Source organism: Oryctolagus cuniculus, chromosome 1, assembly GCF_051225735.1.
Source record: "Oryctolagus cuniculus isolate XC-2025 breed Fujian yellow rabbit chromosome 1, ASM5122573v1, whole genome shotgun sequence".
NCBI classification, from domain to species: Eukaryota; Metazoa; Chordata; class Mammalia; order Lagomorpha; family Leporidae; genus Oryctolagus; species Oryctolagus cuniculus.
The window spans coordinates 20,819,276-20,841,822 of NC_142867.1; the positions used below are offsets into that span (position 1 = coordinate 20,819,276).

General features: G+C 57.0%; 1 protein-coding gene across 3 annotated transcripts in view; it reads right to left on the reverse strand.

The window, feature by feature from the left end:
- The window catches only part of TSPAN18 (tetraspanin 18), a 166,182-nt gene that overhangs the window by 70,682 nt on the left and 72,953 nt on the right, over window positions 1-22,547 (reverse strand). The window contains exon 1 of one of the 3 annotated variants that reach the window (XM_017346150.4): window positions 22,297-22,357. The exons of the other annotated variants lie outside the window; for them this stretch is intronic. The gene's annotated coding sequence lies outside the window, so the exon portion shown is untranslated. Of the gene's footprint in view, window positions 1-22,296; window positions 22,358-22,547 lie in introns of those variants that run through there. 3 annotated transcript variants of the gene reach the window in all.

A 22,547-nucleotide genomic window follows, 5' to 3' on the forward strand; every position in this document is an offset into this window, starting at 1 on the left:
GGCGTGCATGGAAAACACTCCTGAACGCGCGGTGTGGTCCCTGAGCTGCTAACAGGTGCATCGCTGCCAGGGGGCCAGTGCGCTCAGGCAGAGAGCACGCGAGGGCAGTGTTCAGACCACAGGCAGGGCCCATGGATGTGGGAGCAGGAGGAATCATGAGCAAGGGGTGGCGTGGGAAGGACCAGGTGCTGACCTGGCCCCTCATCCTTGATGGAGACCGAGGTGGTACCCAGCCAGGACTGCATGGAGCCCTTTCCATAAGCGTGGTGCAGTCAGTTCTGTACATTCAATCCCACTGCACAGTTGGGTAAACTGAGCCTCCCATAACCCTGCTCCAGGTTCCCTGACAGTTGTGGCCGGTCTCGGGAGTTTTCTCCCCACGGAGGAATTGGCCAGGGTAGCACATCCGTTTCTCATGGACAAAGCCCAGGATGGCCTTGGATGGGGCTTGCTCCCACCGGGCCTGTGCACTCAGGGTGGCTCTGAGCTGTGGGCTCCACTCCCAGCTCTGCCAGGAACCAAGGACAGCTGCGTGCCCTGAGTGGCATTCAGGAGCGTGGGGAGTATGCTTGGGACAGCAGAACCCAGTTCCAGGCCATGGAAGGAGCCAGGGACGCCACACACCATGTCCCCTTGGCCACCCTGGACAGCCGTGGTTGGTGGGTGGCTACCCACCTGCCCTGCCCCCTGCCTGCTCACTGCTGGCCAAAGCCCCTCACCCCGTCCCCTTATGGATCCCTGAGCTTTGCCCCCATTACCATCCCCCTGCCTGTGGACTCGGTGCCCTGATGGTGCTGTCTTGGCCCCTGGAAGCAGTGAGGCAGATGAGCAAGGCAGAGAGAGGCAGGGGTGGAGCAGAGCGCGAGGGCAGGATGGCAGCCCGGGGAGCAGGGTCCAAGCCATGGGCCCACAGCCCCGCGGCTTCCCACCAGCGTGAAATCACAAATGAACGCGCACGTTCGCCAAGGCGTCCTAACCTCCCGGGAACCTTCTCTCCATGACCTGTCCAGCGCTGCATGCTCACCCTGGGCCGGGCAAGGAGCTTCCCCCTGCAGCTGCCCTGGTGTCCCCCCCCCACCCCATAGCTCTCCGGCTCGGCTCCGTGTGCGCCTTCAGGACAGGGACTGTGCTGACCACTGTCACCAGGGACTACCTTGGAGCTCCTGGAGCTCCCCACTCCCCTGCACAGGGAGCCAGAAGCACCTGGGAACTTTCATGCCTCCCTTACCCTCGGTGGCCCCGAGCCCATGGCTGGGCTATGGGAGGGCGGAAGCCCAGCCCTCCCGTCTCAAATTGAAACAGACCCGGCCCTCTGGGGGACGGTGCCAGGAGTCACCCCCTTGCTTGCCTTCTCCTCCTCCCCTGCCCTGCTCCCTTAATGCCCTTACTGCGAATCACCCTCCATAAACTCTTCCTCCACGTAGGCCTGCCTCAGGACCTACTTCTGGGCTGTCTGGATCCACCTTGGAGGCAAGTGCTATGACTGTTCCCATTTTCCAGATGAGAAAACTGAGGCCTGGAGTTGACAATATGCCCACACCGCAGAGTAAGTCTCTAGGCAGCGTTGTGCCAGGATTCCTCCTCACTGCCCAGAGAAGCTACAGAGAAGCAGCTCACAGTTGCGAACTCCTGGGGGGCTGGGGAGGGTGGAATTGGAGGGTCGTGGGCAGAGGGTTGGGAATAGAATTGGGCTGGGGTGGACAGGCAGAGTGGGGGGATGAGGGCAGGAGAGGGAGCAGAGGTTAGGAACGCAGCCGTCCCCACTCAGAGGGACACTCGCAAGAGTCGTTCATTCACTCCAGGCATGGACACATGGGTGCTGGAAATACAGGCCCCAAGGGGATGGGAAGGGGACCGCGGGGGCCAGATGGCTTGGGTTCAACCCCTCCGGACGCAGACTTGGGCTTTACCGTGTGCCGCCCCTGGCCTCATCTGAAGGGGGCGTGTCACGAATGGAGGACCCGAGCAGATGTCTGGGCCGTGAGTCAAGGGCATGGCCACACGGCCAGCACCTCCCAGGCACTGCAACGGGGCAGGGATGGCCTCTGCTCGCTGCCCCCATGTCCTCATCCTCCTGGACCCAGCATCTCTCCTCTGCCCCTTGAACCCTGAGCAGTTCCACGTCGGGGCTGTGGCACTGGCTCGCCCTGCCTGGAATCTCTCTTATCCAGGGCCTCAGCTTGGCTCCCTCCACTCAGACACTCAGGTGTCTTCCCAGATGTCCCCTCCTCAGAGAGGCCTCTCCAGACCAGGGCCGGGGCTCCACCCCACCGGCCACTGTAGCCGGACCCTGCGAGACGGCAGGTCGCGGTTCACCTGCTGCCATGTGCCCTGCAGCAGGCCAGCTCTCATGGGAGAGACCTTGTCCCTGGCTCCCCAGAGCACAGGGCATAGCAAGCACTCAGTGGCCAGATGTGAGCGAAGGCCGGAGCCGGGGGTGGATAGCGGACTACAAACAAGCACAGTGGGAGCCAGGGTTCCAAAGCCAAGGTTGGTCCAGGTTCCCCTGAGGCTTGCTGGGGCCTGGCCGAGGGACCTTGATCACAAGGTCAAGCAAGCAGGAAGTGCAACATCACAGTCCGTTCTGGTGCACTGCTAAGTCCTGGCGCCGGTCCTCCGGCCCCGGCTCTGTCGGCCTGAGCCCACAGCTCGGAGCACGCATTAGCTTTTCATCAGTTCCTGAGCGGGAGCCGGCCTTTCAGCAAGTCTGACGGGGTGGGACGGACAGGCACCCCCAGGGGGCCTCTGTGCTTTGCTGTTTCCTCCACTCGCAGCCAGAGCCGGAACCCAGTGCCTGGGAGACCGCAGCTCTGTGTCGGCACAGTGGCAGTTTTTGAAATGGTGAATTGGATCGACAATATTTCACCACTGGGAAAGAGCTCTTGGGGGGAAAAATCTGAATTTCCAGGGCCAGCGCTATGGCGTAGGGAGTTAAGCCGCCTCCTACAATGTCAGTATCCCATAGAGGGGCCCGTTTGAGACCCGGCTGCTCCACTTTCAATCCAGCTCCTTGCTAATTCACCTGGGAAAGCACTGGAAGATGACCCAAGTACCTAGGCCCCTGCACCCACGTGGGAGAAGCTCCTGGCTCCAGCTCAGCCCAGCTCTGGCCATTGTGGCCATCTGGGGAGTGAACCAGTGGATAGGAGACCTCTCTCTCTCTCTGCCTTTCCAGCATCCAAGATAAAAGTTTTTAAAAGAAACTTGCACACCAATGTCTGCGGCAGCTTTCAGCACAGACTGCCAGAAAAGCCCTAGCTTCCAAGATGTCCCTCAACAGGTGAATGGATAAACAAACCCTGGCCATTCAGACAGCAGAATTCATATTCAGCGATGAAAAGAAATGAGCTATCATATGCAAAAAGACAGAGGGAAACGGAAATGCATACTGGAGAGTAAAAGAAGCCTGTCGGGGGAGGATGCGCAGGTCTGATTCCAATCATGGCAAAACCAGAGGCAGGAAAAAGAGCAGTGATTCTGAAGGGCCTGGGGGAGGGGAGCAGGGAGGGATGAACAGAGCAGGTGCAGGGAATTTGTGGGGTGAAACCGCTGAGACAGCAACAGCAGACACAGGTCTCCCGCTCCTTACACTGCCCAGGAGCTACACTACAAAATGTATCAGCATCAGCTCAGTTGTAACAAAAGCATCCCAGTCATCCAAGATGTAAATAGAAGGGGAAACCACGTGTCTGTTGGGAGGCGGGTGTATTTGAGAGCTGTACTTCTTGATTTTTTTTTTGTAAACTTGAAACTGACCTAAAAAAAAATAAAGCCAATAAAATTTTAAACAAACTTATGATATGTCTTAAAAAATTATTACAGTAGAGGCAGTTGATTGGTGGGAGAAGCAAGAGGAGAGATGTATTAATTAATTCACTTTTCTTTTTTCATTTGCAAAGCAGAGAGAGAGATCTCCCATTTGCTGGTTCACTCCCCAAATACTTGTAGCAGCCAGGGCTGAAGCCAGGCCAAAGCCAGGGCCCAGGAACTCAATTCCGGTCTCCCAAGTGGGTGGCAGGGACCTGAGCCATCACCTGATGCACATCAGCGGGAAGCTGGGATTGGGAGCAGAGCTGGGGTTTGAACCCAGGCACTCTGACATGGGATGTGAGCACCCCAGTGTCTGCCTGAGAGGGGGCTTTGATGAGGGACGGGTGGCAAGAAGGGGGTGGGGTCCTCCTCTCCTGTGTTTGGGAGAGAGAGTGGGGAAGACCTGAGGATGGGGGAGGGGGAAGAGAGAGTCAGGAGGATTCCCTGGAAGGGAGCGCCGGAAGCTGCTCTGTCCCTGAGGTGCCCGTGGGACATCCGGGCACTGGTGGTGCAGGTCTGGAGTGCAGGAAAGAGGTCTGGCAAAATTCAGGAATCGTCCTCACATTGATGACAGCTCAAGCCACAGGCATGAGCTCACCATTCCTACCCTGCCATGGAAGCTGCCGAACTGCAGAAGTCCTTCGAAGGCCTCAAGGACCTCCCCTCCACCGTACAGGGGATCTGCAGACACCAGGAGCCGGGCAGAGGGAGGGCAAGCGCTCTGCTGACTCCACCCCACCCCTGCCATCGAGGGCCGCCCACACTAAGGACTGCAACAGAGCGCGCACCAGCAGGAACACTCCCAGCAGGATCCCTGCTGTGTAGACGGGGATGAAGAGGATCCACCAAGCAGATTCATCAAGTGCAAGGGCTGAACTGGCCTCATGCCTGAAGCTGTTAGGGACACGGCCAGACCCTGAGACTCACAGAGGAGGGGGTCCCACGTGGACCCATCAAGCCAGGCACACCAGCCCTGTCCCGGGAGCAGCCTGCCTCTGCTGGTGCCCGGGGACCTGACAGTCAGGCCCTCCCCCAGCCCCGTATGCAGTATCCGTGACAACCAGGTGCTGGAGTCACCCCCCACCCTCAGCTGCCTCCTTCCTAGTGGGTCACTCACTTAACTTGGCTGGGCCCCTGTGCCCTCAACTGTGAAGTGGGGATAAAAATTAGCCCCACCTGGTAGGATGTCCTAGGGTAAATGGTGACAGTCCCCATGGACAGGACTACGTAAGGGTTAGACTCTACCTGACGCCTTCCAGGGCCTTTTGGTCTGGGAGATGCAGCAGCAATGGAGGGGCTGGGGGAACCCCTCTCGCGGCGCTGCACCCTGACTCATGCCCATCCCCTAGGGGCGGAGCCAGTCCCTGAGTCTACAGCAGGGTTTTCAAGCCCTGAACAGTGACCCTGTGTTTAGTGTCCCTGTCCAGGACCAGGGAAGGGGAGAGGGAGGATGGGGGTGCAGCTGGTGATGAGACTCCCAGTACCACGCAGCCCACTGTTCCCAATAAATGCCAGGGGATGAGTGTCGGAATGCATGGCTGGTGGCAGAATCCCCTGAAAGGGGAGTTATCTCAACACTAACAGCCACCACTCAAATCAGCCATTTCCAGCTCTCTTGCTGGCTGTCAGGAGCCAACACCAGAACTCCAGGCACAGCCCCACGGGCCCTGGGCGTTATCTCCCAGCTTTCTCCTTCCTCCCATTGTCAGGTCCCAGCTTCCCACAGCCCCAGGCCAAGGGCCGCCTTTGTTTGGAGGTCAGGGGCAGCCAGGATGGCCCCGGAGGTGTCAGGTTGGAGCAGCGGGCCCACTTCCCCTGTATCCTGCCACCACCACCGCTGCCACCGCCACTTTCCCACTATGGCTGGGTTTCCCCAGAGACAAGGAGGCCACCACATCCCCTGTGCCCACTCCCATCCGGCCCAAGGGCCAGTGCTCAGGGCCCCAACGAGGCCAGGGTATCCTCAAAGGTGAAGGGTGGGTGGGCAACTAGTGGCCGAGGCAAAGACACAACCACGACTCCAACAGTGGGAGGTTAAATGGTGACAGCTAGGAGTGGGTGCAGCCTGAGGAGCGCCCCCCTCCCCCAAGGATGCAAAGGCACTGGGAAGGGAAGCCTGAGGATCCGGGCTAAGCCCTGAAGGCAGGAGGTGGATGCCTGGTTTCAGAGGCTGGCGGGAGAGAAGCCCTCGCTACCACGTGGAACGCCACCCCCTTTCTCTCCAGTGAACACTTCTGCCAGCTGCTGCTGCTGCTGCCGCCTGTGCTGCGCTAACCACTGAGCTCAGAAGTCCGCCTCTTACAGCACCAACAGCACCTCGGGCTCTCAGCCATCAGCAAGGATGCCTGAGAGCCTCAGGGCTGGGCCAGAAGGGCTCAAATCAGGACAGGCGTTGATGGAGCACCTGCCACCCCGGGGGCTGGCCTGTCCCATCCATACATGCCACACACACACACACACACACACACTCATGCACACACACGCATGTGCAAATGCATACACACACATGCATGCACATATGTGCAAACACACACTCATGCATGCACACACATGTGCAAATGCATACACACATGCATGCACATATGCAAACACACATACACACTCATGCACGCACACACACGTGCAAATGCATATACACGCATGCACACATGTGAAAACACACACATGCACACACATATGCGCACACACACACACGCTGGCCTCTCCATCACTCACTCCACCCCACCCACACTCCTTCGATCCTCTTTCTCCTGCTGTTCACAGCCAGAATTCTCATAGGAGCTGTCTACACCTCCTTTCTACACCTCCCACTCACTTCTCAACCCCCACTGGTCTGGCGTCCACTCCCAAGTCTTCCCCAAAGCAGAGGTCGGCCCGTCCCCCGGGGCCACCCCAGCACAGAGTACCCCGTCTCCTCGGCTCATTCTCGGTTCCTGTGTCTTCCCTTATCTGTGGGGAGGAGCTTCCAAGACCCCCCCATGGACTCCTGAGACTGGAATAGCACCAAGCCCTACTGAGGCTACGCATTTTCCTCTCCATATATACCCACAATAAAGTTTAATTTGTAAATTAGGCTCAGTAAGGGAACAGCAATTAATTATAAAATGTGACAATTACAGCAACATACTGCATAAAAGCTATGTGAACTCTCTCTCTCTCTCTCTCTCTCTCTCATTGCACTGTACTCATCCTTCATTGTGGTCATGTGAGAGGACACAAAGGAAGAACTGGGGCCAGCGCCGGGGGAGCCGCTGCCTGAGATCCAGGCATCCCACACGCACACCAGTTCGAGTCCTGGCTGCTCCACTTCCCATCCAGCTCCCTGCTAATGTACCTGGGAAAGCAGTGGAAGGTGGCCCAAGTGCTTGCACCCCCTCCCACTCATAAGAGAGACCTGAGCTGGTGCTGCGGCTCGCTAGGCTAATCCTCCGCATGTGGCGCCAGCACACTGGGTTCTAGTCCCGGTTGGGGCACCGGTTCTGTCCTGGTTGTCCAGCTCTCTGCTGTGGCCCAGGAGGGCAGTGGAGGATGGCCCAAGTCCTTGGGCTCTGTAACCACATGGGAGACCAGGAGAAACACCTGGCTCCTGCCTTTGGATCGGCACAGCGCCGGCCGTAGCAGCCATTTGGGGGGTGAACCAACGTAAGGAAGACCTTTCTCTCTGTCTCTCTCTCACTGTCTAACTCTGCCTGTCCAAAAAAAAAAAAAAAAAAGAGAGAGAGAGAGAGAGAGAGAGACCCGGATAGAGTTCTAAGATCCTGGCCTCAGCCTGGCCCCACCCTGGGTATTTAGGTTACTTGAGGGGAGTGAACCAGTAGATAGAAGATCTCTCTCTCTCTCAATCTCTCTCTGTCTGTCTCTCCTTCTCTGTTACTTTGCCTTTCAAATAAATCTTTAAAAAAAATGCAAGGCGAACTCTGGTCATTGGCAATCCATCTGAATTGCCAGCGTCCCTACTTTTGTGTTTTGCGGTTATTATTAAATAGAATAAGGGCTCCATGAACACCAGCATTGTGCTACCATGACCGTCTGTCTGGTGGCCACGATGGCTACTGAGTGACAGGCGAGCAGGCGCGGCACCCGGCCTGGTCCCACTGTGGCCGGGAGTGAGACTTCTGCACGCTCCTCAGAACGGCAAGCGATCTGGATCTTATGGATTGTTTATTTCCGGAATTTGCCACTGCATGTTTCCAGACCATAATGACTGTGGGGAACTGAAACCACAGAAAGCAAACCATGGCTAAGGAGGGGTTCTCTGGGTTATCTTAGTTCACTTCCTGCTGCGCAAACAGACCAGCACAGGCTGCGGAGTTTATACAGAAAAGCAACTTACCGTCCCACAGCACTGGAGAAATCCCCACAGCGAGGTGCCCGCCTCACCCCGTGGCAGAAGGAGGGAGGGCAAGAGAGCACACAAGACAGAGGGAGGGGCGGGAAGCATCCTTTTGGAAGCATCCAGAAGCCCACTCACTCCCAAGACAGTGAAGGCAGACCCCTGACAACCCGATCACATCTTGATTCAATCACACTGGCCGTTAAATGCCACGGAGAGTTTGGGAGGGGACAGTGGTGGCCCCGCCTCTCAGCATGCAGCTGCCCACCCTCTGGATTCCTCACTACTACCTTCCGGAGTCATCTAGCTCATTTCTAGAACTTTCTGCCTAAGTGCACTGCATGCTAGACCACGTGCCAGCCTGGGATGAGGAAGAGGAAGAGGAGGCGGAGCAGCGGCCGTCCCTGTCCTTCTGAGTCTCTCAGTCGGGAGAGCATATCCAGTTTTCAGATCAGGACGCTGAGTGTCTAAGAAGACAATACAGCAGTGGTCTGGGCAGAGGACCAGCGAAGATGCCGCACCGGGACAAGCCGAGACCTTAACTGGCCTCCCAGCCGAGGACGAAGCCAAGGAGCAGAGCAATCCCAGGGGCACCTCTGCTTCTACCCGGTGTCCTCTGTCGTGTTCTAATGGAAGCTAAGCACTCTCAGGAATCTCCAGTGAGACCGCAGGAAATGTCCCGGCCTTCACTTTAGCTCTGTGAGAGTCCAGTGCCGTGGGAGTCCAAACTGTGTGACCTTCAAGATGGGTTACGAGCCCTCTGCGTGGGCCAGTGGTCCCGCGTGCCCAGCGAGAGGGCTGGACTCTGTGATCTCTTGGCTCCCTGCAGACTCCACTTCTCCCACTCGCTCCTCAGGCCCAGGCGGCTGCACCACCTGTTGCCCCCACGAAGGTCAACCCTGGATCGAGTGCTTGTCTGGCAGTCACAACCTTGAGCCTGTTTGTCTTTCCCCACAACCTAGGAAGCCATGCTGTCATGGTGCAGAGAAGAATACCATGGCCCAAAAGCCTTAAGTAACTTGCCCAGGTATATGGCCAAGCCAGGATTTGAACCCACGCCATCTAGCTCTGGAGTGCTATGGTGGCACCTGCCACAGTCCCTCTGTCCACTTGCCAAGGCTGATGGCAGCAGGGAAGGCTGACCCCGACCTCAGCAGTGTAAGGGATATTCTGGGGTGGGAGGCCTGGCGGTTGGAGGCCCAGTGGGGGGGGAGCCCCGGTGGGCGAAGGCCTGGGGGGGGGGCGGAAGCCTGGTGGGAGGGGAGGCATAATGCAGGGGAGGTCTGTGGGATAGAGGCCCGGTGGGCTGAGGCCTGGAGGGGCAGAGGCCTGGGGGGGGGGGGGCGGAGGCCCGGTGTGGGGGGAGGTCCAGTGGGCGGAGGCATCCGCCTGTGGATGGGGCGAAGCGGAACTGGAACCACAGGAGGTCTCAGAGCAGTCAGCAGGTGCTTCGACACCAGTTAGGAGACCAAGAGCCAATGAGCCACCCTGGGCGAGGCTGCTGAGAGAGAGAGAGAGAGAGGAAGGGAGAGAAAGAGAGAGAGGGAGAGATGGGGGGGAGAGAGGGAGAGAGAAAGAAAATGCCGCAGTTTCCTTGTGCCACGAGGTGCCCATTCCCCTCCTGGATTTTCCCAGGGCCTGGCTGTACCCTGCCCGCCGCTTCCCTTGAGGGGCAGAGGTGCAGGTGGCCCCGTGCATCCTACAGTCCCCAGGAGCTCACGAAAGGCAAAATCTCAGAGCAAACGGACTCCTCTTTTTGCCAGACAAGCGATGCTGGGTGTGACTGTACCTGAACAAACCCCCAGAGCCCTTGTGGCAAGCAAGCCACCAGCATAGGCCCTGGACTTTCCAGCAACACAGAGATTTTTGCTGTCACAATATTTACGATATTAAGGTTGGACAAACCAAAGACTGGTGTGCGAGACAGTCTGCGTATAGAGAAAAAGAGAGAGAGAAAGGGGGGGATGGTGGGAAAGAAAGCTTCCCAGCTCAAGAAAATGGAAAAAGCAGAGTGCATAACAGAGGGGAGAAAAGTCAATTAAATCATGATAATTACTTCCGCCGCCGTGCCCGCGAGCAGCATGAACCTCTATTAATTAGGAGTTGCGTGTTGACTGAGGCCGTTTGACTTCCACGGGGCTGCCAGTGTGCTCAGTAATAACCTTCTCCCGGAGAGTCAATGTGTGAAAATATTTTCACCCCGACAATTAACGGTTTTAAAGAACCCAACACACACATGAGTGTGCACACACACACACACACAGCCAGGTTCTCTGCATTCCTGTGACTGGCAGGAGACACAGCCATTGCTGCTGTCCCCAAAGCCCCCTCCCCAGCAGCCAGGGCGCCCCCAAGCCCAGGCCCCATCACTACCGGCTCCTGGAGTCACTTGTCTGGGAGCACATCCCCACCCGGAGTGGCCGAGGGTTGTTTTGTCCAGCCCCCTGCCTCAGACAGGCCCCGCCCAAACCACCCAGGAGAGGAGCCCTGAATGAAGATGACTTTGAAGGAAGAGTTCCGGACCGGACTGCGGCACACCCACGTGTGGACACCAGGCCCATCCAGGGCGGAGAATCTGCGGAATGTTCCAGGGTGGGGACTCTTCTCTGCCAAGGGCCACTTCGATGTTGATGACATTCCCAGGCCACACACAACAAACAACTTAAAAATTAGCCTAGGGGAAGCCACCACCCGTGATGTATCCCATATTACAAGTGCCGGTTCCTTTCCCGGCTGCCCCACTTCCCATCCCAGCTCCCTGCTAATGACCTGGGAAAGCAGCAAAAAATGGCCCAAGTGCTCGGGGCCCCTGCACCCTCATGGGAGACCCAGATGAAACTCCAGGCTCCTGGCTTCAGATTGGCTCAGCCCTGGCTGTTGCGGCTATTTGGGGAGTGAACCAGTGGATGGAAAAATCTCTCCCTCTCTTCTTCTCTCTCTAACTCTGGCTGATCCACGGCACGTTCTCTCCTGTCCTGTCACTCCCTTGCAATTCTGGCTACAGAGTGCCGGCTGTGTGGGAGAAGCCCAGTAACTGACGGTCCACGCCCCGTCCTGCCCGCTGTGAGGATGCAGGCAGACAGAGGCTTCCGGGTCTCCCAGCCCTGGGGCACCAGGAGAGGAGCTGCAGGGAGGGCCATGGGGTCCGGTGGTCTGGTTTTTCTCAGCATGAAGTGGGTACTGGCCTCCCCGCTTGCTTCTCAAAAGGAGAGAAGTGGGGAACCGGTTGCCGGCCCAGGCGCGGACCCTGCTGATGCTCTCTGCACTGCGGGGACTGGCCAGGAAATCCTGCAGGCCTCGGGGCCCCAGACTTGCTCTGGCTTCAGAGCCAGGGGCAGAGGAAGGCGAGGGTCACAGTCCCGGGAGGCTTTGTCCTGGAGGATGTATAGAAATAGCGTCCCCTGCCCAGGCGGGCTGCCACGGGAAAACGGCTTTCCTGCCATTCACCAACCACGCGGCACCAGCCAAGTTCAACAACAGGATTTGCCCGGGAAGCGCACCTGGCCCGCTGCAGAGGCTGCACATCCTGGCTCGGGGGCGAATGCTCCCTGTCCTCCTAACCTAAAAGGAACAGACACCAGCTATGGGTCTGAGAGCTACGGGCAGCCTCCTTGGCCCTGGCTGGGTGACCTCAGCTACGGGCCTCTCCCCTCTGGCCTTGACTTCCTACTGACAAAGCCGGAGTAAGCCGCAATTACCCCAAGGACTGCTGCCAGTTCATGGAAACCACACTGGGAGTGGTGCCCGGTCCTGGTGGCTCAGGGCTGAGAGCCAGAGCCGGTGGCCTGGCCCAGCCCTCAGCTCCAGGGGCCTCCCTCCCCCGACTGCGTGCTGTGCAAGGCCCCAAGGGAAGGCCCAGGAGGATGAGCTGCGGTCACGGTCAATGTCCCGCACCGCACCGTGGCGAGAGCCTGAGTGGCAGCTCCCGATAAAAGAATCACTTAGCACGCCCCGTGGGCAGAGGGGCTGCCCACCCCGTTGATGTGGCCATGTGACCTGCTTTGACCAATGGGACGCCAGAGTAGAGGTCTGGCTGTGCCTTGTGCCGGGGGCTGGGAGCCCTCTTGCCCTGTGGTCTGTTGCTGTCAGAAGAATGTGTTTCCGTAGCCACTGCCCCTCTGGTCTGGGCCTCACAAGACAGACAGACAGACACACAGATAGACACACACAGCAGATCCCAGACCCTAGGCCACTGCAGCTCCAAGAAGGAAGAAAGCCAATTGGATCAGACCCAATCCCAAGCCGCAGCTGGAGCCTGGAGCTCAATACCTGGGTCTGGGCCCACCCGGCCCTGGAACAGGAAAATCAGTGGTGCCTGAGGCCACTGAGCTTTGGAGTCTTGGGTGCATGGCAGGATTGTGGTGCTCACCCATGCAACTCCTGTTTCACCCTGAGAAAGAGGTGGGGCGGATTGTGCAAGCTCATGACACCAGGAGACAAGGAAGCCAGGGCTGGGCCCCAGGACGGTGCCCTCAGCATGCTCCGGGCTGCCTCTCCAGCACGCTGCAAGGGATGGGCCCCAGGTGCTCCCTGCGGGGAAGCCAAGCAGGCCCAGTGTCTGCCTTCCAGCCCCACACATCCCCGGGAGGGGCCTGCAATCCGCGGCCCTGCTGGACTCCAGCTCCGGCATCAGAGCCCAGTGTTCCAAGTGCCACCCTCGCCATGAGGGGGTGAATGCCCTGGTCCCCTTCACACACCCCCTCCTCCTTCGAGGACCAGAGAGGAGCCCTGAGCTCCCACCGCCTAACTCAGAGTCCAGGGTCCGGCAGGCCTGCAGAGGGGCGGGTGAGTGTGGTGTGGCCCAGTGCGGCTGCTGGCCTCTGCGCTCTCGGTTACCTTCCCAGAGCCAGCACAAGGTCACGTGGGCCCGTGTCCAGTCCTGGATGCAGCGACAGAGGTTTGAGGTAAAGGCAGAGCTGCACTCTGGCCTGCCCATCCCCACCCCGAGCCTGGATCCATGGGTCAAGGTGGAAGTCAGGGCTCAGAAGACCCCCAGCAGTAGCTGCCCCCATGGTGTGGGCAGGAGCCCACGTGGGCTTCATTCCACAATGGCCAAGCCCCTGGCAGGTGCTCCAGGGTGAGGCTTCTAGGAGCATCAGCCACCTGCCACTGAGCACTTCCCAGCCCCTGGGGCCTGAGACCTCCTTTTGGCCTCCACCCGCTTACTAAGCACCAGTACCACCTGCCACTCCGGACCCCGTGTCAGCTGCCCCACGCCGTGCCCACTTCCACCTCAAGGCCTTGGTGCTTGCTGCTCCCTAGGCCAGGAATGTCCTGCCAGCCCCCTGCGTGCACCGGTTCTTCCCTCGATTCAGGGCCTCTTCACCTCATCAGAGAGACTTGCCCAACCACCCCCACTGTTGACCTGCCTGGTCTTTTCACTCTGAAATCGCCTCATTGATTTGCTTTCTTTAGTTTTATCTGCCTGCCCTAGCAGATTGTAAACACCACAAGTCCCTGTTCATCATCTGTGTTCCTAGGTGGTTGACCTGTTGAAGTGGTTCAGTAAGGTGTGGATGAGTGAATGATGCGTGGATGGGTGGAAGGATGCGTGTGCACGTGGATGGATGCATGCTTGGATGGATGGATGCATGGACGAAGGGATGGATGAATGGATGAATGGATTCATGGATTCAAGGATGGATGGATGCATGCATGGGTGGATGGATTCATGGCTGGCTGGCTGGCTGATTGAAGGGTTCTAGGGCCAGCTCCCCAGGGGGTGCAGTCCTCCCTGATGGCATTTTCCTTTGAAGCCCAGAACTAACGGAGACAACGGTGCCTGGCACGGAACAGACTCAAGGTGTTGCTGAGTGAGCACACTGTCCTCACTGTCTTGTTTTCAGGGTCTCGGCTTGCACGTTGCAGAATGGGCCAGGACTATTGGACGCTCTTCAAAGCACGGAAGCACGGAGCTGGAATGCTCCGGCAGGGTCCCCACTGCCGCTCTGCTGCTGCCGTCTTCCCATGAGCAAACCAAAGGGAGACTGTGGGTGAGCAGCGCCCTCCTTGTAAGGCGCGCTCCGAACTCTCCAGGGAGACCGTGGGTGTGCAGTGTCCTCCGTGTAAGGCGTGCTCCATCCTCTCCGCAGGGCCAGGGAGCGGATATTCTTGTCCCTGGGCATGCCGGTCACAGGCGGATTTTGTTTTTTTGTTTTTGTTTTTTAACATCCTTCTTCGGCCGCAGGAAGGGATCGGCAACCAGCTGCACATGCCAATGCTGGCTTTTTTGAACAAAAACCGTTCTTTAAAGGAAGTGACGTCTCGGAGCCTCCGCCCCGGTGGAGACGCCACACAAACAACGAGGCGTTTTCCACCCAACAGTGAAGAAGTAAACCACCCAAGGCCTCCTTTTTTTTGCTTTTGTCTGTTTTCTATTTTGGTTTCCTTTGGAAAAAACAGGCGGTTTCGCCGCTGTTTGCTGACCGCATCGAAGCTCTGTCTCCACGCGTCCCATGCCCAGGGCCTCGGAGTCCTGGACTTTAAGTTTCAAAGCGCAGCCCCTGTGCAGCTCAGACTTTTCTCCAGGTCTGGGAATGCTTGGCTCCCCAGAATGTGCAGGACCCAGGCAGGCTCTGCTGGGCTCAGCTCAGCCCTCCGTGGAGGTCCGCCAGCGACCACTGCCCCCGGCACAGGCGCTCCTTCCCAGGCCTGAGCGCGCTGGGGGCTGCCCATCTTGCAGAGTGACGGCCTCTGGATGGCTTTTTCCTGCCATGCGTGCAGCTGGGACCTGGCACTGGTAGTGGGGGCGTGACCCCTGTGCTTAGCCGCATTCAGAGAGCCCGGATCTTACTCAAGGTCATACACCACAGCCAGTTCTTCAAGGTCTTTCTCCCAGAGCTCCTGCTGAGTGGAAATGTCAAGAGCCCTTTGGCAGCTGCTCCCAGACGGGAGGAAAAGCAAGCCTGCGTCCAGTTTACTCACACTGCGCTCACGCCTGCCGAGCGCTCAGCATGGCGGCTGCATTGTCCCAACCCCGAACACTCAAATGCGGATCGGGATCTCGGCTTGCCACCATGGGAACTGAGGCCTAGAGATGCCCCGACTTGCCCGCAGTCACACAGCCAGCAATCAGCAGGGAAGGGGCACGCACAACCGTTCCCTTTGTCTGAGTCCCCACGGGTGCTCTGCATGGGGTCACCTGTCTAGGGAAAGCATGGCTAGTAGCCGTCTTGCGGGAGGAGAGAGCTCAGGGCTGCTCAGGTCAGGAGTGGACTGACGAGGCTGGTGACAATCCCAGCCACCTATGTGCCAGGATGGGGAGGGATCCGGCACCAAGGACAGCCTATCCGGCTGTGTGGCACCGCAGGAAGGCGCCTCTGTAGCGGGAGCTACTGAGGGACAGGGTGGTGCCCTGTGGGTCAAGCATTGGCTTGTACACATGGAATATTAATTTCTGTCCAGAGCAAAACATGTCTGTGTGCATGTGTGTGTGCACAACTGTGTGTATAAGTGTGTGTACATATGTATATACAAGTCTGCATGTGTGTGCATACAAGTGTGTGTGTACAAGTGTCTGTGTGCATGCATATGTATACAAGCGTGAGTGCACAACTTTGTGAGCATACAAATGTCTGTGTGTATGTGTGTACGTGTGTGTGCACAACTGTGTATGCATGCGTGTACACAAGTGTGTGTACGTGTGTATACAAGTCTGTGTGTATGTGCATACAAGTGTCTGTGCACAAGTGTCTGTGTGCATGCATGCGTGCATGTGTGTACAAATGTTGGTTTGCACAAGAGTATGTGTACAAGTGTCTGCATGTGCGTGTACAAGAGTGTGTGCACAAGTGTCTGTGTGCATGCGTGTGTGTACAAGTGTGTGTGTGCACAAGTGTCTGTGTGCACGGATGCATTCAGACATCCCTGGGACCCTTGCTGTGTCCCAGCAACAGCAGCAGGGGCTGGGGGCTGCCCATGGCACCTCGTCCCTCCCTCAGGTGTCCCTTTGGCTGGGAATCCTCCGTGCTCTCCTTGGGCCCAGTGAACAGTCTCACGAAGCTGGCCTTGCCTTGGGGAGGCCTCGTGCCCTTCGGGGCTGCAGGTTGGCCACGGGGTGGGGGGACATCACTCCCATGCTGAGCTATCCAAATCCCACGGGTGTTCCCGCCTGCCTTGTTGCCATGGGACTGGCCAGTTCCGCAGGGTACAGAAGCCCAAGGAACTCCTCTGCACACCAAAGCAGACCCTAACCTCAAGTCCAATCCTAACTCCTTATGTAGCAAGGCAGCCTGAGGTTTGACCCTGAACACATGCCTGCTTCTGCCAGCCTGCACCCGCACACCCAGCAGGGCACCTCGGACCACGCTGCTCCCCTTGTCTGAGATGCCATTGCCTCTGCCCGCCCTGAGTCCTGCACGGGGAAGGCCAGCGGCCCCTCTCTGCCAGGTAAACTTCTTTTCAGCCTCCAGGAATGTGGGGTCCACCCCCCCATCCAAGGTGGCCGTCCCAGCCCTGTGTCCCAGAAGCACCCGGTACCCTTCTGAGACACTGTTTACATGACATCCTACTAGCAGGGGAGCCCATCAGTTTAGCCATGGCATCCAAAGTGGCCGGAGCATGAAGGAAGGAGGAATGGGACCCAGGAACGGCAACCACAGAACGGAACCCTGGGCCAGGCACTCTGCTGAGCACATCACAAGCTTAGGCATCAAGTCATGGTCATCATGGTCATTCTGTTGGGGGAAGGTTATGTCATCTGTCCAAGGTCACAAGCCAGGAAGTGGCCAGGTTTGGATTCAAACCCAGGCCTGCATTGGATCTGCAAAGTACATGTTCTAACACCCTGCTGACGGCAATGGCTGGAGCTCGGAGGCTCACCTGGTGGAGACTTTCCAGGCCTGTTAGGGTTACTCAGAGTGGAATGGAAGAGGGAGCCATGGCGTGGAATGATAAGGAGGCTGAGGGACAGCTGTCACCCTAGGAGGCGGTCTGACCTTTATGCTGTTCTCCTGGGTCCCCCTACCACCACCAGCATTCTCCACACAGCACATCGAAACACGCTGTGACTGCCTCACTGACCGAAAGGTGCAGGGCCTGACCACACACTCAGAGCTGAAGGAAACACTTTTCCCAAAGCATCGAATGGGGTGGGCATTTGGCACGGTGGTTAAATCGCTGCTCGAGATAACCCCCATCCCATATCGGTTTGAGTCCCAGCTCCTCCACTTCCGATCCGGCTCCCTGCTAATGTGCACTACAGGAGAAGCAGGTGATGGCTCAGGTCCTTAGGACCCTGCATGGGAGACCCAGATGGAGCTCCTGGCTCCTGGCTTAGCCTGGCCCAGCCCTGGCTGTTGTGGGCATTTGGGGAGTGAACCAGCAGATGGAAGGTGTCTCTGTATCTGTCTCCCTATCTTTCAAATACAATGAAAATAAATAAAACTTTAAAAAAGAAACTAAAACTGTAAAACGTGGTACCTGGCATCAAGAATTAAGCACTAGAAGATGCACTGCGCTTCAGCTGCACGGTGCATCATGGAGACGACTTCACCCATGACTGCGCTGGGAAAGAAAGCCCAAACCTCAGAGGAGGTTCACACACACCCTCCAGGTGCCGCCTCCCAGCTGCACAGCAAGCAGCAGAAAGGCTGGGATGAGTGTCACAAGGCATATGCGTGTGCATGTGTGCACGCACACAGGTACACATGGCTGTTAAAAAACTCCCGTTGCTGGGGCCAGGGCTGTGGCATAGCGGGTAAAGCCACTGCCTGCAGTGCTGGCATCCCATATGGGTGCCGGTTCGAGTCCCAGCTGCTCTGCTTCCAATCCAGTTCTCTGCTATGGCCTGGGAAAGCAGGGGAAGATGGCCCAAGTGCTTGGACCCCTGCACCCACATGGGTGACCAGGAGAAGCTTCTGGCTTCTGGCTTTGGATTGGCACAACTCAGGCCATTGCAGCCAACTGGGGAGTGAACCAGCAGATGGAAGACCTCTCTCTCTCTCTCTCTCTCTCTCTCTCTCTCTCTCTCTTTCTCTCTGCCTCTCTGTAACTTCCAAATAAATAAATCTTAAAAAAAAAAAAAAAAAGGAACTGAAATCTGGTGATCAAACACAGCAGGATGGCTCACAATCACCAACCAATGCACATATCCCAAGTTCCATCAGCAGATGAGTGAATGAACCAATCATGCGGTATCCACACACTGGGATATTATTCCGTCCGAAAAAGGAAGGAAGTTTGAAACTGAAATTGTACAACATTACGCAAGAAACCAGCTGCCCAAGGCTATGAAATGTAAGAGTACAAGTGTGGGGAAGATCCCGGACAGGGGATGCCACAGAGCTGGGAGGCAAACTCGTGACTGTCCCAGGCTGGGGCACTGGGGAGGGGGGACAGGGTGCCGGGAATGCCTCGGAACCTGACAGAGGTGGGAGCTGCCCAACCCCGACAGTGCACTCAACGCCGCTGAATTGTTCACTTTCTTTCTTCTTCTTCTTTTTTTAAAGATTTATTTATTTTATTATTTGGAAAAGCAGAGCTACAGAGAGGCAGAGGCAGAGAGAAAGAGAGAGAGATTTTCCATGTACCGGTTCATTCCCCAGATGGCTGCAAAGGCCGGAGCTGTGCCCATCCAAAGTCAGGAGCTTCTTCTGTGTCTCCCACATGGGTGCAGGGGCCCAAGGACTTGGGCCATCCTCCACTGCTTTCTCAGGCCATAGCAGAGAGCTGGATCGGAAGTGGAGCAGTCAGAACTTGAACCAGAGCCCATATGGGATGCTGGCGCTGTAGGAGGCAGCTTTACCCTCTATGCCACCGCACCAGCCCCAAATTGTTCACTTTCAAATGCTTAACTGATGTTATGGGAACTTCACTTTATTAAATTATGTTTAGAGAATCAGACAAAAAATAGTCAGCCAGCAACGTGGCTCAGTGGGCTAAGACGCTGCTTGTGATGCCGGCAACCCATATGAGCGCCAGGCTCGAGTCCCCACTGCTCTGCTTCTGATCCAGCTCCGTGCCTATGCGCCTGGGACAGCACAGTGCAGTGGGCCAAGTGCTTGGGCCGCTGCACCCACATGAGAGAGCCAGACGGAATTTCAGGCTCCTGGATTCGGCCTGGCCCAGCCCCAACCACTCTGGCTAGTGGATGGAAGATCTCTTTCTCTCTCTGCCTCTTCCTCTCTGTCACGCTACTTTCAAAATCAATCAATCAATCTTTGAAAAGAATTAAGGAAAACCTGCGTCCCCCCAAGGACACGAAGGCGACGGGGTGTCGCATCAGAAGCCTGAGCCTGCTCTTGCTCCGCCCCCCTCTAAGCCGGTGACCGAAGCCCCGCTCATTCGTGGACTCAGCCTCACCAGGCTGTGTGAGGATCCGGCTGGGACAGTGACCTTGCAAATGTAAGATGTGCTCGGCTATCGCTTCTTGAGGTCTGTGACCAAGCACAATGCTTTTCACTGTGCAACTCACTTCGTCCCCGTAACAAACCCATTGTACAGAAGACACACTGAGGTCGAAAGAAAATCAGTGGTAGATCCAGGATTGCAGCACAGGCTGCTGTGGACCACGCTGCCACGCAGCCTCCCGGTGATGTGGTCACCGCCACTGGGCAGAAGAGGAAGTGCCCATCTGGACATAACCAAGCCCTCCAGCTTCGGGGGCCGGCCTCTGCTCACCACTCACACTCAGCATCAAGCAAGTCGCTGGCATCCTGCCCGAGTCTGCAGACTCACGCCTCTCAGCTTCTCCCATGGCTTCTTCCTGATGTGCACCGACTGATGTGCACTTCCCCGAAAGGGAAGTTCAAGATCAAGTCCTTTTGTTACCAGGGCATTCTTGAGCAGTTGCCACGTGCCAAGTGCCACGCTGGGTCCCCAGGGTGCAGGACTGAGCGAGCTCCTGGCCTCTGCTTCAGAGGACACACAGTGGACATGAAGGGGACAACCAACAAGTACGCCCTGCTCCGTCCCTGTCCCCCAGCATCATCGGGTCTATGACAGACACCCGCACAGCGCGTGCTGGGCGCGTGGAACGGGGCCTCCGGGGGAACGCGGGCTGAGAAAATGTTCTAATTCCGCAGCCTGGTTCTAACCCCGCTTTTGAAGCAGAGGAGCCATGTGGCCATGGGTAGTCCCTGCCCTCTCTGCTCCTTCTCACGGGGTGATGCTGAGGGTTAAATAGTCCCAGCCAAGGGAGGGACTTAGAACAAAGCCTCAACCTGACTGCTATCCGATGGGCCCTGCTCTTGTCTCAGAGCAGGTGTAGGCCTAGGAAGAAGGTACCACGTGAAGTTCAAGAAGGACCCCCGTTTCTGCTGTGATGAACTGAGATGCACCGGGTTAAGCCACTGCCCGGGAAGCCGGCGTCGTGTATCTGGTTTGAGTCTGGCTCCTCTGCTTCCGATTCTGCTTCCTGCGAATGCACACTCCAGGAGGCAGCAGATGACGGCTTAAGTAGGTGGGTCCCTGCCGTCCCCACGCGAGACCAGGACTGAGCTCATAACTCCAGGAATGAACCAATGAGTGGAAGGGCTCTCTCTCTTTGTCTCTCTGTCTCTCCCTTTCTCTGCTGTTCTGCCTTTCAACTAAATACAAATAAATTCAAAAAATACAAAAAAAAAAAAACAAAAACAAAAACAAAAAAACCCTTGCTGAACCATACAGATCCAAATGCCGTACTAATGCAGGCCTCTTTCAAGTTCAAGTCCTGTGACTTGAGCATCACAGGAATGAGGGCAGGCAGCAGCCATCACAGACCAGCCCAGGGAGACCCAGGGCCGCCCAGCCCGAGTGCTGGGGAGCAGAGAATAGCAATTCTGAAGCAACACTAAGTTCTGCCCTCCTCCCTGTGTAGCTGCCAGACCCCAGGGAGTCATTTCATGGTCAAATTGCTTTTTAATCCCCTGAGATCACAACTCCCTCCCCAGCACCTCCCCACTCTCCTCTCCCGACCGCTGCCCTCTCCAGGGGATGCGTTCGGACAGCTCACCCGCACATTACAGAGATACGCGCCAGCCACATGCATGGCAGGTGAGGGACAGAAATGCAGGTGCAATGCACGCAATGCGCGCAATCGCCTAGGGGCTGCCCCGCCCCCGGGGGAGCTGCTCTGAGACCCAGGATTCTGTACTCAGTTCCCGCCCCCTTTCCCAGGTTGGCTCATTGCAGCCATTGCTCTCTGAATCAGGGTCAGAAACACCCACTCCCCGCAGGTGTTGGGTGCAGTGGTTAAAGCTGGCACTCAGCCTGCGTGCCCTAGCATGGTGCCTGGTTTGAGTCCTGGCTACCGCGCTTTCAATCCAGCTTCCTGCAGTGCTGGCATCCCATACAGACACCGGTTCAAGTTCCGGCTGCTCCACTTCTGATCCAGCTCCCTGTTAATTTTCCTGGGAGCAGCAGAAGATGGCCCACATGCTTCGGTCCCCAGACCTACATGGAGGCCTGGAAGAAGCTCCTAGCTCCTGGCTTTGGTCTGGCCCACCCCTAGCTATTGCCAACCACTATATGGGAAGTGGACTAGTGGATGGAAGAGTTCTCTGTCTGTCTCTCCCTGTCTCTGTAACTCTACCTTTCAAATAAAGTGATTCTTTTTTTTAAAAAAAGCACAAAGCAAGGCAAAGCTCCTGGCCTGGGTGAGTGGCTTCTGTCAGTCCCCGGGGACTGGTGGAGCCTCTGATCTCACAGCCACATCCCACCCAGATCAGCGCTCTCTCCTGCATAGCACCCCACAGAGAAGAGCTCACTCAGGGGCTCACCCCATTTCACAGATGGAAACACTGAGGTTACTAGTCAGTGGAACAGAGATCAGAGATTCCAATCCAGGGAGGAAGGCCCGGCTACCCAATCCACTCACCCAGATTGGAGTCATCCTGTTGCTACCTGGTGTGTACAGCAGGCAGCCCACGGCATTCTCCAGTCACTCACTTGACCCTAACCTTGGCCCACCTGTGTACTCTTTACTCTATGTCTTCCAAATGACTTAAAACCAACTCATTTCTTAAACGTAACCTGATCTTCCATGCAGGAAAGCATGGATTTGGTGAGCGGCATATCATATAACCAAGTGCTCATTCAGATAACCACACACCCGGCCAAATAAACATGCCCCGGTTCACGCGAGTCCCACTTAAGCCTGGCTGGCGGACCGCACGCCGCTCATGGCTGATGTGCTCCCCCCTCCCCCACGCTAGAGAGGTGTGGAAGGCACCTACCACACCAAGGTCCTCGTGGCTTAGATCTGCCCAAGTCTCCTCAGATCACCCAGCCAACGTTCCAACAACTGAACGAGACAATCCTGAGTCACAGAGCACTCTTTCATCTCTCAACACATGCTGGACCGAATTTTCCAGCAGAACAAGTGACAAGGAAAGTGTAGCTTTCACCACGGTCTTTAGCAGTCCACGCAAGTTCAAGGTTGTCTGCGGTGGACATCCCAGGGGTTGTCCCAGAGGGGCTGCATTTC